This window comes from Pelobates fuscus, chromosome 3 (genome assembly GCF_036172605.1).
Source record: "Pelobates fuscus isolate aPelFus1 chromosome 3, aPelFus1.pri, whole genome shotgun sequence".
Taxonomy (NCBI): Eukaryota; Metazoa; Chordata; class Amphibia; order Anura; family Pelobatidae; genus Pelobates; species Pelobates fuscus.
This window is the reverse complement of record NC_086319.1, coordinates 280,265,699-280,283,744: the sequence shown is the minus strand read 5'-3', so window position 1 is coordinate 280,283,744 and position 18,046 is coordinate 280,265,699.

Here is an 18,046-nt window from a genome sequence, read left to right as displayed (position 1 = left end):
TTGGGGCACTGCGTGTGTAATCTAATGTGCCACCAAATAGGAGTGGTGTGTTAAGTAGTACTATTCTTATCAGTTTAATCCCTGTTACGTCCCCCTCATCAGGCCTTTTTTAGTCGAATGTATCGCCCACTGTCAGTCCCTTCGGGATCCATCCCTCATTCCTCGTAATAAAGGTGAGGTAATCTAGACTTTTTTTAAACTAGGCGACTTCTCTTCTCAGTGACAATACCTCCTGCTGCACTGAAGGTCCTTTCTGACAGGACACTTGAAGCGGGGCAGGACAGAAGTTCTATCGCAAATTGGGATAGCTCAGGCCACAGGTCAAGCCTGCAAACCCAGTAGTCAAGGGGTCGATATCTGCAGTTAAGGCGAGGTAGTCTGCTACCTGTCGGTCGAGTCGTTCTCTGAGGGTGGACCCCGAAGGGCTGTGGCGATGCGTAGGACTTAAAAAGCTCTGCATGTCCTCCATCAACAACACGTCTGTAAAGCATCCTGTCCTTGCCGGCGTGGTCGTGGGAGGAGGAGGATTACTTTCACCTCTTCCCCTGTTAGATTCCCATTGTGCTGTGACATCACCCTTATACGCTGTGTAAAGCATACTTATTAATTTATTTTGGAACTGCTGCATCCTTTCCGACTTGCGGTAATTCTGTAACATTTCAGGCACTTTCTGCTTATACCGGGGGTCTAGTAGCGTGGACACCCAGTACAGGTCGTTCTCCTTCAGCCTTTTTATACGAGGGTCCCTCAACAGGCACGACAGCATGAAAGACCCCATTTGCACAAGGTTGGATGCTGAGCTACTCATGTCCTGTTCCTCGTCCTCAGTGATCTCACTGAAGGTATTGTCTTCCCCTCCAGCCACGTACAACACCACGGGTACCAGATAGGTGACAACGAGCACCCTGGGATGCCTGTTGTGGTTGGTCTTCCTCCTCAAAGCCACATTCCTCCTCTGACTCCTCTTCCTCACAATCCTCTTCCAGCGTTGCCGCAGGTCCAGCAAGCGATGCTGATAAGTGGTGGTGATGGTGACCACAACTCTTCCTCTTCACGCTCATCTACGGCCTGATCCAGCACTCTTCGCAGGGCACGCTCCAGGAAGAAAACAAATGGTATGATGTCACTGATTGTGCCTTCAGTGCAACTGACTAGGTTTGTCACCTCCTCAAAAGGACGCATGAGCCTACAGGCATTGCACATGAGCATCCAGTAACGTGGCAAAAAAATTCCCAGCTCCGCAGAGGCTGTCCTAGCACCCCGGTCATACAAATACTCATTAACGGCTTTTTCATGTTGGAGCAGGCGGTCGAACATTTAGGAGTGTTGAATTCCAACGTTTCGGGCTGTCGCAAATCAAGCGCCTCACTGGCATGTTGTTTCTCCGCTGGATATCTGAAAAGTGCGCCATGGCTGTGTAGGAACACCTAAAATGGCAACACACCTTCCTGGCCTGCTTCAGGACATCCTGTAAGCCTGGGTACTTATGCAGAAAGTGTTGTACGATCAGAATACACACATGTGCCATGCACGGCACATGTGTCAACTTGCCCAAATTCAATGCTGCCAACAAATTTCTTCCGTTTTCACAAACCACTTTGCCGATCTCCAGTTGGTGCGGAGTCAGCCACTGATCCACCTGTGCGTTCAGGGCGGACAGGAGTGCTGGTCTGGTGTGACTCTCTGCTTTCAGGCAAGTCAACCCCAAGACGGCGTGACACTGCCGTATCCGAGATGTGGAATAGTACCTGGGGGGGTGCCGTTGATGTGGAGCAAGACGCAGCAGCAGAAGAGGACTCAGCCGAGGAGGTTATGGAAGAGGATGGAGTAGGAGGAGTAGAGGAGGTGTGTCAGGATTACTGTTTGATCCAGCACGTAGAACTGTATAGCACGGATGACAAAATAAGTATCGTATTACCGGTCCTTAGAATGGCCGGATTTAACGTACATAGAATAGTCAAAAATACTAGCCGAGGTCAGGGAACACAGAAAGGGACGCAGCGATGAGAAAAGCCAGGAGTCAGGATACCAGAATATAGAGAAGTCAATAAACAAAGCCAAAGTAAAAAACAGGTAGAAAACTAATAACAGGAACACGCTCTCAGACAACCACAAGGGAAACCACGACAGGGCACTGAGCAGGATGAGAACTGGGCCTAAATACCCCTCCTTTAGTTCTGATAGGTTGTAACCGGCCTTTGACCCCAAAGTCAGTTACCAGGTTTCATTTGCATAATTGCTGCTCAGCATTAACCCTTCTGTGGATTAGGTTGCTGCTCGGCACAACTTTTCCTGTGTGGACAGTAAATGTCATTAACCACATTTCTATAAGCAGATGAATACGTGACACCAGGTTTCATTTGCATAATTGCTGCTCAGCATTAATCCTTCTGTGGATTAGGTTTCTGCTCGGTACAACTTTTCCTGTGTGGACAGTAAATGTCAACCACATTTCTATAAGCTGATGAATACGTGACAAGGTGGCAGCAGGCCTGCCTGCAAGTCGTGGCGGTGTCACCAACTCCTCTGCAGAGCCACGCATTCCATGCTTGGCAGCCATCAGCAGGTTTACCCAATGCGCAATGTAGGTGATATACCTGCCCTGACCATGCTTTGCAGACCAGGTATCAGTGGTCAGATGGACCCTTGCCCCAGCACTGTGTGCCAGACATTACTTCCTTTTGCACAATCAAGTACAGGTTGGGGATTGCCTTTTGTGCAAAGAAATTTCATCCGGGTACCTTCCACTGCGGTGTACCAAGAGCTACAAATTTTTGGAACGCCTCAGACTGCACCAGCTTGTATGGTAAAAGCTGGCGGGCTAAGAGTTCAGACAAGCCAGCTGTCAGATGCCGAGCAAGGGGGTGACTTTGTGACATTGGATTCTTATGCTAGAACATGTCCTTGACAGACACCTGACTGGGCAGATGAGCAGGAACTGCTCAAGGCGAGAGACGGAATGGCGGATGGCTGAGAGGGGGCAAGGAGGACAGCAGTGGTTGACGTGGCTGAAGATGCTGGACCAGGAGGAGGATGGCAGCTTTGAGTTTGTGTGCTGCTTGTACTCATGTGTTGATCCCATATGTGTTTGTGATGTGCGATCATGTGCCTTCACAAAGCAGTTGTACCTTGGTGGGTGTTGGACTTCCCACGACTCCCACGAGTTTCTTTTGGCACAGGTTGCAAATGGCATCGCTGTTGTCAGAGGCAGACACACAAAAAAATGCCACACTGCTGAGCTCTGCAATGACGGCATTCTGGTGGTGGCAACAGCATGCGTTGATTGGCGTGCTGTCTGGCTGAGCCCGGGTGCCGATGCATGCTGTCTGACTGTGACACTAGCTCCTTGCGACGACCTCCCCCTGCTTCAGGCTCGTCTCCTCCTCCTCCTCCTCCTCTCTGTCTCCCCATCTGAACTTTCCCCCTGTTCTTCTTCTCTTCTAGCGGGCACCCATGTGACATCCACGGACGCATCATCATCATCAACCGCTTCACTTGTATCTGACAACTCAGCAAAGGAAGCAGCAGCGGGCAGGGCCAGCACGTCCATAAGGCAGCACAGGTGGCCGCCTTAGGGCGCACCGGCTCCGGGGGCGCAAGATTTCAGTGACCGGCAGGAGGGAAAATTCTCCCTCCTGCCGGCCACCATCTCCGCCCCCAGTGCGGCAGTGCTGCGATCAGGCGCGGCGAGGGAGCTCTAACCTCTCTGCTCTGCTCCCTCGCGTGCTGTCTAGTGATGCCGCGGGAGCCGGAATATGACGTCATATTCCGGCTCCTGCGGCATCAGCAGACAGCCCGCGAGGGAGCAGATCAGAGAGGTTAGAGCTCCCTCGCCGCGCCTGATGGCAGCACTGCCGCGCGCCGCCCACCAGCCCCACTGGACCCCAGGGAATGATCCACACCAGCTCTCCAGGTAGGGAGGCTGGGTGGATATTATTTATTTATTAAAATAATTTGTGAATGTATGTGATGTGTCTGTGTGAGAGTGTGAGTGTCTGTGTGAGAGTGTCTGTGTGTCTGTGAGTGAGTGTCTGTGAGTGAGTGTCTGTGAGTGAGTGTCTGTGTGTGTGAGTGTCTGTGTGTGTGAGTGTCTGTGTGTGTGAGTGTCTGTGTGTGTGAGTGTATGTGTGTCTGTGTGTATGTGTGTCTGTGAGTGCCTGTGTGTCTGTGAGTGCCTGTGTGTCTGTGAGTGTGTATGTGTCTGTGAGTGTGTATGTGTCTCTGTGTGAGTGAGTGTGTCTGTGAGTGACTGTGAGTGTGTGCGTGAGTGAGTGTATGTGTGTCTGTGAGTGGCTGAGTGTGTGCGTGAGTGAGTGTATGTGTGTCTGTGAGTGATTGTATGAGTGTTGCATGTGAGTGTATGAGTGTGTCAGTGTATGTGTGTGTCTGTCAGTGTGTGTTTGTGAGTGTCTGTCAAATCAGTGAGAGTATCTTTGTCATTGAGTCTGTGTGTGACTATCAGTGTGTCTGTCAATGAGTGTCAATCAGTGTGTGTGTCAGATCAGTGAGTCTCTGTGTTTGTCATTGAGTGTGTGTGACTGTCAGAAGAACACAAAGGGACAGGGAAGGGAGGGGACCAATAATGCACGGGGAGAGGGGCTGTCCTAAAAAAGGCTTTTTGGGGTGCTGTCCTTAAAGCAGAGATAAGATGAGTCCTTCAGGACTGTAGTGGACACTGAATACACTAGCCTAGCTATCAATTTCCCTATTAAATCAGCAGCAGCTACACTGTCCCTCCTCTCACTAAGAATGCAGCTTCCGAATGAATCTAAAATGGATGCTGTCCAGGAGGTGGGAGGGTCTGGGAGGGAGGGTCTGCTGCTGATTGGCTGGAATGTGTCTGCTGACTGTGAGGTACAGGGTCAAAGTTTACTCAATGATGAATAGGGGGCGGACCGAACATCGCATATGTTCGCCCGCCGTGGCGAACGCAAAAAAGCTATGTTCGCCAGGAACTATTCGCCAGCGAACTATTTGGGACATCTCTATTGTCTAATTATGCTGTTTTATTGCTGGGTGGTTTCCCCAGTGTAGCATCCTAGGTTGCATTAAGTGCATTGTATTATATATCACATTGCTAGATGTGCAGGAATATAATACTTTAGTGCTATATGTTTTGTTGTTGTGGGTGGCTGTTTTCTCTATGCATACAATATCTACTCTAACACCTCATTAGAGATAGATTCCCAAAATCTAAAGTTAATAAATTATGTAATTAGGCAAGTTGTTTTTTTTTTCTTATATCATATTATTAGACATATTATTGCCAGAATACAACAGAGGTATTTTAGAAAAGAGAGTTATCCAGTAAATTTAGTTTTTCTCCTGCTGGTTCAAAGTGATCAATGTTCTTGGAAGATTTTCAAACACAAATTTGTTTAAATGTTCTATGTATGACTATTTGTTTCCGCTTTAGAAAAGGTTATGGGAGAGGACATTTAGGCCAATATTATATGCAAATAGATAAACATTCTTCTTTTATTTACTGTGTTTTGCTTGGCTCGCTTTCAACAGTGATACAAATAAACTCAGCGGTATTTTTTTAATTAGGCCTGCAGGACATATTATGTAAAAGCCAAAAAGTAGGAATTCTCATAATTACTTGCTGGAACGTAGGAGCCTCCATCAGAGAGGGCATGAAGGGAAGGATTTGTACCTGGCATCCTTATACTCCCACCACAGCTAAACTAATTTAACATGAACGTAACAAGCAATCCAAGATGGAGAACATTAACTAGAAAATAATCTACAGCACCGAACATCAAAAAATATCTAATATTTTCTTCAATCCTATACTAAAAGTGATGGCAATCATACTTCTTGACATTTAAACAACATAACATCTACTTTAGAATATATTTTGCATACAGCACAGCTTTCTGTGTAGTCAATACTGCAATGTATTTGTTTTACAAAGAACATGACCTCTTAGTTTGTTTCTTTACTGGCTACCTAGTTTGCTCCTGTTCTTCACTTAGTTTGAATTTAGTAAAAAAAAAAAAATATATATATATATATATATATATACCCTATCTCAATTATCTTATTACACACTATATACAATGGAGGAGGGGATATTCATCAGGCTCCTCATGCTTATTCTCCCCTCTATCCCACTTTGACATGAAGTAGAGGAAAAGGAAAGGCCATTCTGCTGTTTTCCCTGGTTTACAGAGTGGTCCAATAGACCTTATGTTGTTATTCATTTATTAATTTTTCATTTTGGCCAAATTCCCAAATCCCCTTCCAGTGGAGCTAGGACAATGATGCATCAAAGGTCCCACAATCGGTCACATTGACCTTAGCTAACCTGTCTAACAGGTGAGACCAGGTTATTTGATTGAGACAATCCTTTATAAACAGAGCACACCTTTCAGGCAGTGCTTGGCTGTTTTGTTGCCGGCCTCAGAACTTCTAGCATTTGTTTCCCTGTGTTTCCTGTCCTTGCTGGTTTCCTGACTTTGCCTTCCCTCAGAATTTTGCTGATTGCCGTCTGCCTTGAACTCTGGACTGTGTTACTCTAATTTCTGCATGACCCTTCTTCTAATATTTTTGCCTTGGATTTTCTGTTAGGTTTATTAAAGCCCCTATGCCATCACTGACTGGACAGAATCCTATTCTCAACCCCAGGATCTCTGTTGATCATGCTTACTCCAATATCCAGGACTGAACACAACCCCAGTGTCCCCATGTCTCCCAGCCATTGTCCCTAGTGGCTCTGTTTCCAAATGGCTGCCAGTTTCCCCTAGTCTCCCAGAGTCTGTGTCCCCATGTCTCCCAGTGTCCCCATGTCTCCCAGCAAGTGTCCCCATGTCTCCCAGTGTCCCCATGTCTCCCAGCAAGTGTCCCCATGTCTCCCAGTGTCCCCATGTCTCCCAGCAAGTGTCCCCATGTCTCCCAGTGTCCCCAAGTCTCCCACTGTCTGTGTCCCCATTTCTCCCAGTGTCCCCAAATGTCTATGTCCACAAGTGTCCCCATGTCTCTGTGTCGCCAAGTGTCTGTCTTCCAGCCAGTCCCCAAGTGTCTGTCTTCCAGCCAGTGTCCCTAGTGTCTCCCAGTGTCCCCTAGTCTTCCAGTATCCCCTAGTCTCCCAATGTCCCCTAGTCTCGCAGTGTCCCCTAATCTCGCAGTGTCTGTGTCCCCAAATGTCTGTGCCCCCATGTCTATGTCCACAAATGTCCCCATGGGGACACAGTGGACACAGTGTCCCCAAGTGTCTGCCTTCCAGCCAGTGTCCCCATGTCTCCCAGTGTCCCCAAGTGCCTGCCTTTCAGCCAGTGTCCCTAGTTTCTCCCAGTGTCCCCTAGTCTTCCAGTGTCTGTGTTCCCATGTCTTAGTGCTGCTAGTGTCTTAGTGTCCCCATTTCTCCCAGTGTCCCCAAATGTCTCAGTGTCCCCATGTCTCCATGTCTGTAATCACAGGTGTCCCCAAGTGTCTCAGTGCCCCCATGTCTCCCAGTATTCCCGGGTCTCTGTGTCACACTGAGACATTGGGACACTGGGAGAAATGAGGATACTGGGAGACATGGGGACTGGGTGACATGGGGACACTGACACTGGGAGAAATGGGGACACTGGGAGACACTGGGAGACATGGGGACACTGGGAGAAATGGGGACACTTGCGAGAAATTCATCTATACAGCAGAATCAACCTGTGAGTAGTTTGTTGGTGATTTTACAGAATTTTCTCTTATGTCACTCCTTGTGATTTACATCATGTGATGTCACTCATAACTAATTATACAAAGGCTGGTATTTTTTCCAAGAAAGTTGGCAACCCTAACTACTCTTCACATACTCTTGCTTAAAGTAACACTATAGGGTAAGGAACACAATCGTGTATTTCTAACCCTATTATGTAAAAACCACCTTCTAGCGCCCCTGGCCCTCTCTTGCCTCCCTAAATATAGTAAAATCGTACTTGTATTCAAGTCTGCAGTTGCTGGCTCTGCCTCTGAACTGACTGTCTGCTGACATAATCTGGAGTGGTGGTCTGAGCAAATTATAATGCTTCCCCATAGGATTGGCTGAGAATGTCAACTAGGCAGATCAGCGGCAGAACCAGCACAAGTCAAACATAGTCCTGGCCAATCAACATCTCCTTATAAAGATAAAATGAATCAATGCATTTCTATGAGGAAAGTTCAGTGTCTGCATGCAGAGGGTGGAGAATGGCAGTGCTGCACACTAGGCAGTACTGCCCCAGGAAGCACCTCTAGCAGCCATCTAATGAGTGGCCAGTGGAGTTATTTTCTCTGAAAAGACAGTGTTTACTGCAAAAAGTGTGAAGGGAATGATTCTACTTGCAAAAACAAATTCAATAAGCTGTAGTTGTTCTGGGGACTATCGTGTCCCTTTAAGTTTGGAAGCTTAAGATGGATGTATGGCAACAAAACCTGTGCGGACTGGCTGACCATAAAATTAGTTTAGGTAATGCAGACTTTGGTTTCTCTAACACTGTGGCATGTCCCCTTTCTTCTGCACTCACTACATACACTATACTCACTACATACACATTTACTCTGTCCCAGACTGTATACCAGGAACTTCTGCCTGCTAGTAAGACAATAATGAGAAAAGTGGACATGTGAGTGCTAGGGGACAGTCCTTAGAAAGCGTGGAGTAGGAGCATCATTTGATGCATGTATGCCAAGTTCAGGGTGCGGCCTGCATAGTATGCCCTTAGTTGGACAGCCTGTATGATTGTCAGGCAGCCTGACATGCATTAATGCCAGGCTGGCCTTCCAATTCTTTGGAGAAACATGCCCCCTTTTTGGGCATGTTCACCCCTTTTGGCAGGTCTTGTCACATGATTTGCGTCAGTGGCACACCCTTTTACCCTGCTCATTGACTTCCTGCTTCTCTGGACACTGCTGTTAGGGGATTTTATTTTACTTGAAAGATGAAAGCATAAATTAGAGAGTGATTAGCATAGCGTATGTGTTTTCGTATAGCTGCATCCTTTCCCTCCAACAGATACATGACGCTTGGGAGGTATGGCACACCCTTTTACCCTGCTCATTGACTTCCTGCTTCACTGGACACTGCACAAGGTCAACACCACCTCCCCCATGGTGAGGCACCTAATAAAATAATTAGCTGAGGGGAACATAGTGCCCACCCATTGGGGAATATTATATTAAATGAAAAGGAGGACATAGTGTCACCTGGTGCCCTCAACCATGCCTCAAAGTGGGGCTATTGAACCCCACCCCTATGTGGCCATGATAAATAAATTGAATGAGGCAACATAATATCCCCCCCCCAGTCTCCACCTTTTGGAGGCAAGAGTGGGCCCTAAATATTAAAGTGAGGGGTGGACCTATTGTCCCTCCCCAGCCCTTAAACATTGGTGATGCGTGGCCGAAATTGTAAAGTGGGGGTTTACCTATTGCCATCCCTAGCTCCTAACTAAATAATAAAGTAAAGGGGTAGACCATTTGTCCGCCATAGACCCTGCCAAATAGCAAATGGTAGCTCCCTCTTTGTAATATAAAACAAATTAACTAAATAACTAAATTGGATAAAATTTATATACAACAATCAATTTGTTCTTTGTTTGGACAAATAGTCTAAATTTAGATATAAACAAAAAATGAATGCCCAAATCTACTGTAAACTTAGTTTTTTTGTGTTATAAATTTGCTGCCTAATTCGAGCTCCAAGCTGTATGCAGCAGCTGTATGTGGCGATAACTCTTTGAAGTGGTCACCTGGTGTTTTGACTTTACACAGTCACCCTAATGCCATCCAAGAGTACTGTGGGCATTCTAGTGTGCTGTGTATACACATCTATATATGATGCAGATAGTCATGTCAACCTAATAAAGCGACATGAGGTCACATCATTTTCAAAGCCCTCTCAGGTTCTATATGGAGCCATATCCATTAGTCCTATAAATCATTGACTGTAACAGTGTTCTGTGTACTGCTGTGGTCTCATTAGTCCCAATAGCTTGTTCATGATTAAAAGGGATTATCTGGCAACTTGTCCTGGATTGTTCTGACTATTCTTCTCTCAGTGTACCTCTCCTGTATTTGGCCTCGGCTTGCCTGACTTGCCCTCTTATGTCTTTTGCACAGCCACCTCTAACAAGTAAACCGCTTCTGATCCTATAAATTATTATAAAGTTTAGGTTTTGATCTAAGATCTTAATGGTGGGTTATCACTTCCCACCTTGACATTGTATAACACAAGGTGCAAAGTGGTAAGGTACCTGATATCTAGGCATATTTCATTGTTTTGTTTGTTAATTCCAAATCTTTTTGCCAAATTTAAATATGCATACTTACCTTCCAGAGTTCAATGTCAAGGGATGTTCTATATATGCATATCTACACGAAACAAAACCTTACCACCTTTCAAAAAATGAATAATAATTGTGTATTAATGAGATACTGCCATTTAAGACTACACCTTAATGTAAGGGTAATTAACTGAACATAATCAAAACAAGAATAATTAGATGGAGTAACACAAGAAAGTGTCAAGTGTCATAAATAATTATTTCATTAAAAAAAATGTAAATCCCCACAACATCTACCATACTACAAATTATATGGTAGGTGGTTTTTCTAACATATTAACCTCATTAAGTTGCATTTTCTGTTGAGTTTGGGGAAATCACTTGCAGCATTTGTTGTGTGAGCTATTTCATTTGCTTTTGTTTGATTTGTTCATTGCAAACAGCTGAACGTCTGTAAATATTGACAATGAAACAGATTTTCAATGGGGGTTGAATCATTTTGATTACAACTGTATATATACAAATATATCCATATTTATATTATATAATGTATATCATTAATATATGTATTCTCATTCCTATAATATTTACACATGTATTAACCCCTTAAGACCGGAGGGCGTACTATTACGTCCTTTTAAAAGCGGCTCTAAACGCCGCCGGACGTAATAGTACGCCCTCCGGTTTTTAGTAACTTACCCGGTCGCTGGCGGTCCCACGCCGGCGATCGCGGTTCGGGGGACTCCCAGGGAGCCCCCCGCGGCACGTCCGCCCTCCAGGAGCCCTCCCGGCCATGTGAGAGTGAGGTCCTTGCGAGGACCTCACAATCACATGGCCGGTATAGCTGCCTGCTGCATTGCCAGCAGGGGGACCAACTGTAATGACAGTTGGTCCCCCTGCTGGCTGAAAATCAAATAAAAATGTTTTAAAACAGTGTAAAAATAAATAAATTATATACTTAGATCATATATATATATTATATATATATATGATCTAAGTATATATATACACATATACACACATACACATACACCGTCTAGGTGTATTTTAATATTAATATATATATAATTATATATATATATTAATATCAAATTACACGTAGACTGATACTGATTAAATATATATATAATTATTGTTATATATATATTTATAAATAATATAAAAAAAATTAATATGTAAATACGTAAAAAAATAAAATAAAAAAAATAATTAAAAATAAAATATTAAAAAATATATAGATGTGTTTTATTTCGTTCTAACTGTATTCTGATATTAATATATATATATTTATATCAAAATACACTTATAACGAAATAATATATATATCTATATACATAAATATATACGTATATATCACTATATATATACCTATATATAAATAAAAATATATAAAAAAAAAAATATATATATATACGTATATATACACATATGTATATATATACATATATTAATTCTACACATATATTTATGTAATAATTTTACATAATTAGGTATCCTAATTAATTACAATTAGCGGGACCTGCCTGACCACCCATGCCGAAAGTATAGGGAATTTAATTTGCTAGCACTATATTTAACCCTATAACTTTCCAAGACACCATAAAACCTGTACATGGGGGGTACTGTTTTACTCGGGAGACTTCGCTGAACACAAATATTAGTGTTTCAAAACAGTAAAATGTATTACAACCATGATATCACCAGTAAAAGTGACGTTTTTTGCATTTTTCACGCACAAACAGCACTTACAGGGACGATATTATTGCTGCAATACTTTTTACTGTTTTGAAACACAAATATTTGTGTTCAGCGAAGTCTCCTGAGTACAACAGTACCCCTCATGTACAGGTTTTATGGTGTTTTCAAAAATTACAGCGTCAAATATAAGGCTTGTGTTTAATTTTTTTCACATTAAAATTCGCCAGATTGCTTACGTTGCCTTTATGACCCTATGGTAGCCCAAGAATGAAAATTACCCCTATGATGGCATACCATTTGCAATAGTAGACAACCAAAGGTATTGCAAATGGGGTATGTCCAGTCTTTTTTAGTAGCCACTTAGTCACAAACACTGGCCAAAATTGGCGTTTTTTGCATTTTTCACACACAAACAAATACAAACGCTAACTTTGGCCAGTGTTTGTGACCAAATGGCTACTAAAAAAGACTGGACATCGCTTATTTGCAATACCTTGGGTCGTCTACTATTGCAAATGGTATGCCATTATGGGTGTAAATTTATTTCCTGGGCTACTATACAGTCTCAAAGGCAACGTAACCAATCTGGCGAATTTCAATTTCAAATGTAACACGCTATATTTGACCCTGTAACTTCCCAAAACACCATAAAACCTGTACATAGGGGGTACTGTTTTACACGTGAGACTTTGCTGAATACAAATATGTGTATTTTATTGCAGTAAAAGCAAACAGTATTATGACATTGACAGTTAAAATGTCATGAAGAACGAAAAAAATCAAAAAAAATCTTATTTTATCCCATTTTTTTCATATTAAATTATGTTTCATAGCTAAATATTTTTTTTTTTTGTAAATATATTTTTATTGTTTCATTCGCAAAAAATATACGTTCCACATCACTATGGCTGTAAATTGTGAGACTCGCAGGTCTCCATTGACTCACTGAACGTAATACAAGTATATATCATCCATTTAACTATGAACTGTGAGACACGCAGGTCTCCATTGGCAAATACAGTATGTAGTCATGCGTACTACTTCAGCTTAGCTTTGAACTGTGAGATACGCAGATCTCCATTGGCATATTCATTGCGTAGACATGTACATAACCTCAAATTAGCCTGTTAAATGTGCAACCCTGGGTGTAATATGTGTTTGTACGGATGTGGGGTGTGGGTCTTGTGTAACAGAGCGTCAACTGAGGTCCGAAGCCCCTCGTGTGGTGGATTCCGTTTGATGGTTGGGCCGTGCTTGAGGGTGTCAGTAGCGGTTGTCGTGGCCAACAACGTTTGCGTGGTCGTTAGTGGATGTGGGTTCTCAGGTCCCGTGTGTTACGTGGACCCGCCGGTCCCTCCTTGACCCTGTGCGGTACTATTAAGGGCCGTTACCCCCTGGTCGTGCGTGGTCAGTGTCGTATCAGTCTCTACCGTCCCTTTGGTCCGTCCAGTCCGTGTCCTAGTAGGTAGTCTATTTCCGGTTCTGATCCCCTGCGTGTGTGTCACGGCATGGCAGGGAGGTGTTATATGGGCTACCCCGGTCCTCCGCGATCCCCGAGGCCCAGGCAGGGTATGCCCCCCCCCGGGTGTCGCGGGCCGCGGGTGACCAGTGGGCCAGTCAAAGGTTATGGGTTATGGCGGGGGGTGTCAGGTGGGCTAAGTCAGTCAGCGTCTGGGTCCTCAGATCGTCCTGGTACAGTCCCATCCCCGGGTTCGCGTTCCGCCCAGAAATTTGGAGTTGTCGCTCTCAGCAGCCAGTGCGTCCATGTGTTGAGATAAGTCTGGTATGTGTTGTTTGCGGTGGCGTGGAGTTCTTCCAGAGATCTTAGTTCCTCCATTTGAGTGAACCACGCCCCCAACGGGGGTGTGTTCTCTTTTTTCCAGTGTTGTGGGATGACTGTTTTGGCTATGTTAAGGATACGAATTGTCATTGATCGTTTGTATGCGGATCGAGTGGTTTTAGTGTGATGTAATAGCATTTCGGCCGGGCCGAAAGGTGGTGGGTCGTCTGAAAATTGTCTAATGATTTTGTGTATGGTCTTCCAATACTGGGTTATCTTGTTACATTCCCACCAGATGTGCAGGAGCGTGCCCCTTTCCGTGCCGCATCTCCAGCACTCTGGGGGACAGTCAGGGATACGCATGCTCAATGCGGCGGGCGTGCAGTACCAGTGAGTGAGCAGTTTGTACGCCGTTTCTTGGGTCTTACTAAAAGTGGAGCAGTGGTGCGTCAAGTAGCATATTTTTTCCCATTCCGCGTTACTGAATGTGCGTCCCAGTGCTGCCTCCCATTTTCCCATGAAGCTAGGCTGTGCAGTCTGCGTTCGTGTCAGGAGTGAGGTGTACATGAGGGATACTCCGTGTGTCAGCGGGTCTGAGGTCAGACAATGGTCTTCGAAGTATGTGGGGGCTCTTGTCAGTGCGGGCCCCTGCGGGAGCGTCGCGGTGTATGTCTGGATCTGTTTATACTTGAGACGCGTCAAGAGGTTGTGTTCCCCTTCCCCTCCTAGTTCCCTTAGTGTTTTTAGTCCGCTCGTCTTGTAGACGTGTTTGAGTCTAGGTAGTGGGTCAGGTATGAGAAATTTGAACGCTCTAGGGTCCAGTCCAGGGGGGAAGCTCGGGTTGTGTATCAGGGGGAGCAGGGGCGATGGGTACGGTGATAGGTCGTGTTTCCCTTTAGAGTTGTGCCACTCCTGCAGAGTCGCTTTTATGTATGGGGAGCATTGCTTGTTCTCGTTCCTTATCCCTGGGGGCAGCCAAGGTAGTGTTGAGATTGGGGCACCTGCGTCGTGTTCCTCTGCCTGTTTCCATTGTTTCTGGACCCCCGGTTTGGTCCATTCTATTATCCTAAGAAGGTGGCAAGCTCTGTAATAGAGGGTGAAGTCTGGTAAGGCCAGGCCACCTCTGTCCTTCGGCTGTGTCAGTAGTGTGTGTCTAAGTCTCGGCCGCTTCCCGTTCCAGACGTATCTGCCCAGGGCTGTGCGGAGTGTGGTAAAGAACGTGCAAGGGATCGTGATGGGGATGGTTTGTAGGAGGTATAGGAGGCGGGGGAGGAAATTCATTTTAACTACCTGTATCCTACCTAGCCACGAGATGTGGGGGTGTGCCCATTCCTGTAGTTCAGTGCGGAACCGTGCGTGCATCGCGTCGAAATTTTCCCTGAGTATGTCCCCTGCTTTTCGTGTGAGCCAAATACCCAAGTATTTAATTTTATGTGTAGCCCACTGGAATGTGTATTGGTGGCGCATCTGTGTCGCCCTGTGTTCCGGGATGTCGATGTTCAGTATGTATGATTTCGCAAGGTTTATTTTGAAGTTGGAGATCTTCCCAAAGTCCCGAAAGGCTTTCAGGATATTGGGAAGGGATACTTCCGGGTTTGTTACATAGAAAAGCAGGTCATCTGCATACGCTGCTACTTTATGGTGGTTCATCCCTGCCTGGACTCCCATTATGTCGGGGTTATCCCTAATCGCTACCATGAGTGGTTCGAGAGCCAGGACGAAGAGTAACGGGGAGAGAGGGCATCCCTGTCGGGTACCATTGAGAATGTCAAATGGCGCTGATAGCGCCCCGTTGATTATCACTTGGGCTGAGGGTTGTGAGTAGAGAGCTGTTATCCACCCCATGATACCCGGGCCTAGGCCGGCGTGTGTCAGTGTCCGGAACAGGTAGTTCCAGTTGACTCTGTCGAAGGCCTTCTCCGCGTCTGTCGACAGCAGGAGAAGGTTGCTTCTTTTGCGTTTGTCTCCGTGTATCAGCGTGAGGGTGCGTATAGTGTTATCCCTGGCCTCTCTCCCCGTCACGAATCCCACCTGGTCCGGGTGTACCAGTGTGGGTATGTGTGCCTGCAGTCTCGTGGCTAATATTTTAGCTAGTAATTTAAGGTCGCAGTTTATGAGGGATATGGGTCGATAACTCCCGCAGTGTTCTACATCTTTGCCCTCCTTAGGGAGGATGGTGATATGGGCCGCCAGTGTTTGCTTGGGGAAGCAGTGTCCCTCCCTTATGGCATTAAACGCCTCAACCAGGGGGGCGTACAGTATGTCGGCATATGCCTTATAGTAGCACAGCGGGAGACCGTCAGGGCCCGGGCTTTTGCCTGGTGCCGTCCGTTTGATAGCCGCGGCTAGCTCCTCTTGTGTGATTGTTTCGTCAAGTAAGGTTGCCGTGTCCCGGTCTAGTGTGGGTATAGTGTGGTTGGCAAGGTAATTATCAATTGCTTCCGACAGTCGCGTGGTTGCCTGTGTTGATGTCGGGCTCGGGAGTGCGTACAGGTCGGCATAGTACGACCTGATTACTTCCTGTATCCTGGCGGGGAGTCTGTGTAGTGTGTTCTTGTTGTCGCGGATGCGGTCAATATATGTCTGTTGTCTGCGTTTAGCAAGCATCCGTGCCAGGAGTCTGCCACTCTTGTTGCCGTGTAACGAGAAGAATGCCTTATGCCGCAGCGCGTCTCTGTGGTATCTAGTTTGTAGTAGTTTGGTCAGGTCCCTTCGTAACGAAAGCAGTTGTTCCTGCTGTGCTTGTGTCTGTTGGGTTTTGTTGAGGGTGTCTATGGCCTGAATGTCTGCTAGGAGTGTGGTCATTCTCTTCTCCCTCAATGTTTTCTGTGTGGCGCCCTGCCTGATGAAGTGGCCCCTGACTACACTTTTGTGTGCCTCCCATACTATCGTCGGGGTCGTTTGGTCGGGTGTGTTGATGGAGAAGTACTCCCTGAGGGTCGATGCTATGTCCGCTTTGACAGTGGGATCGGACAGGAGGTATTCATTGAGTCTCCACTTGGCTACTCTGGGACGGAATAGTGGTGAGGCCAGTGTGAGCGTCACCGGGGCGTGGTCTGACCACGTCGCCGTACCATGGTCAGTTTGTAAGACCAGTGGTAGGTGATAGTGTTGGAGGAAGAAGTAATCTATCCTGGTGTATGTGTTGTGTGGGTGTGAGAAAAATGTGTAATCCCGTTCGTCCGGGTGGAGGGCCCTCCAGCTATCTACTAGTTTGTATTTAACGAGGAGAGTTTTGATTGTGGATAGGTGTTGGGTCGGGACTTGTGAGGTGCCGGTGGATGAATCCCACCTCGGGTCTAGCGTCAGATTGAAGTCCCCGCCCAAGACTAGTATGCCCTCAGTGAATGCTGCCAGTTTGCGGATAGTCTGTGAGAAAAACCTATGGTGTCTCTGGTTGGGGGCGTACACGTTGGCGAACGTGTACGTCTGGCCCGCTATTGTCCCCTTCAGAAACACATATCTACCTTCCCTGTCCGTTTGGACTCCTGTCTCCTGGAGGGGTACCCTTTTGTGTATGAGTATTGCTGCACCTCTTGCCTTGCCACCGTGGTAATCACTAAAATACCCTGCAGTGTATCGGTGGTCCCGTAGTTTGGGTCTGGACCCTTCTCTAAAATGTGTCTCCTGTATGTACACTATGGACGCACTGGCCGCGTGAAAGTCCCGTAGAGCAGCTGCTCTGCGTTCAGGCTTGTTCAGGCCTCTCGCATTCAGGGATAGGATCGTGAGATTGGCCGGTGTGAGTGACATCTCTAGGACCCGTCAGTCCGTCAGTCGTCAGTTAGTAAGGGGTCTATGTAGCGTCTGTGTGAGGGGGTTAGGGATTAGGTTTGTGGGATTCCGCCGCGTCAGAGGCGTTAGAGTGTGGCGTCCAGGCGGTCCCTAAGACCTGAGCCTAGTAGGGGGCCCAGTGTCTCGGCCGCCTTTGCGTGGCGCCTGTCTCTTGGGGGAGTAGGAGGAAGGCCTAGGCCTCTGGGTAAACCGTGGTCCCGCTGCGTGCGGACTGTCGTGGGCAAGTCACCTTGTGATCTCTTGTCAACCCTGTTCGTCCTACGCAGTCGGTTTCCCTTATGTCCCCTTCGTGGCTCTGTCAGTAGCTATAGCATAAGTATGCGTGTCCTCGCCTGAGGTGTGAGGGGCAGATGCATTTCGGCAACAGCAAGCAACAGTATATAAAGCAGTTAAACACATTAACAGTAAACATGTATTAAAATTTACATTTAAATATGAATACAGGCGTTAGGATATGGTGGCACCTATCCCATGTCGTGATGGCCCAGCCCCCAGGCCGCCCAGTGTTGTGTTCTCGAGGTCCGTG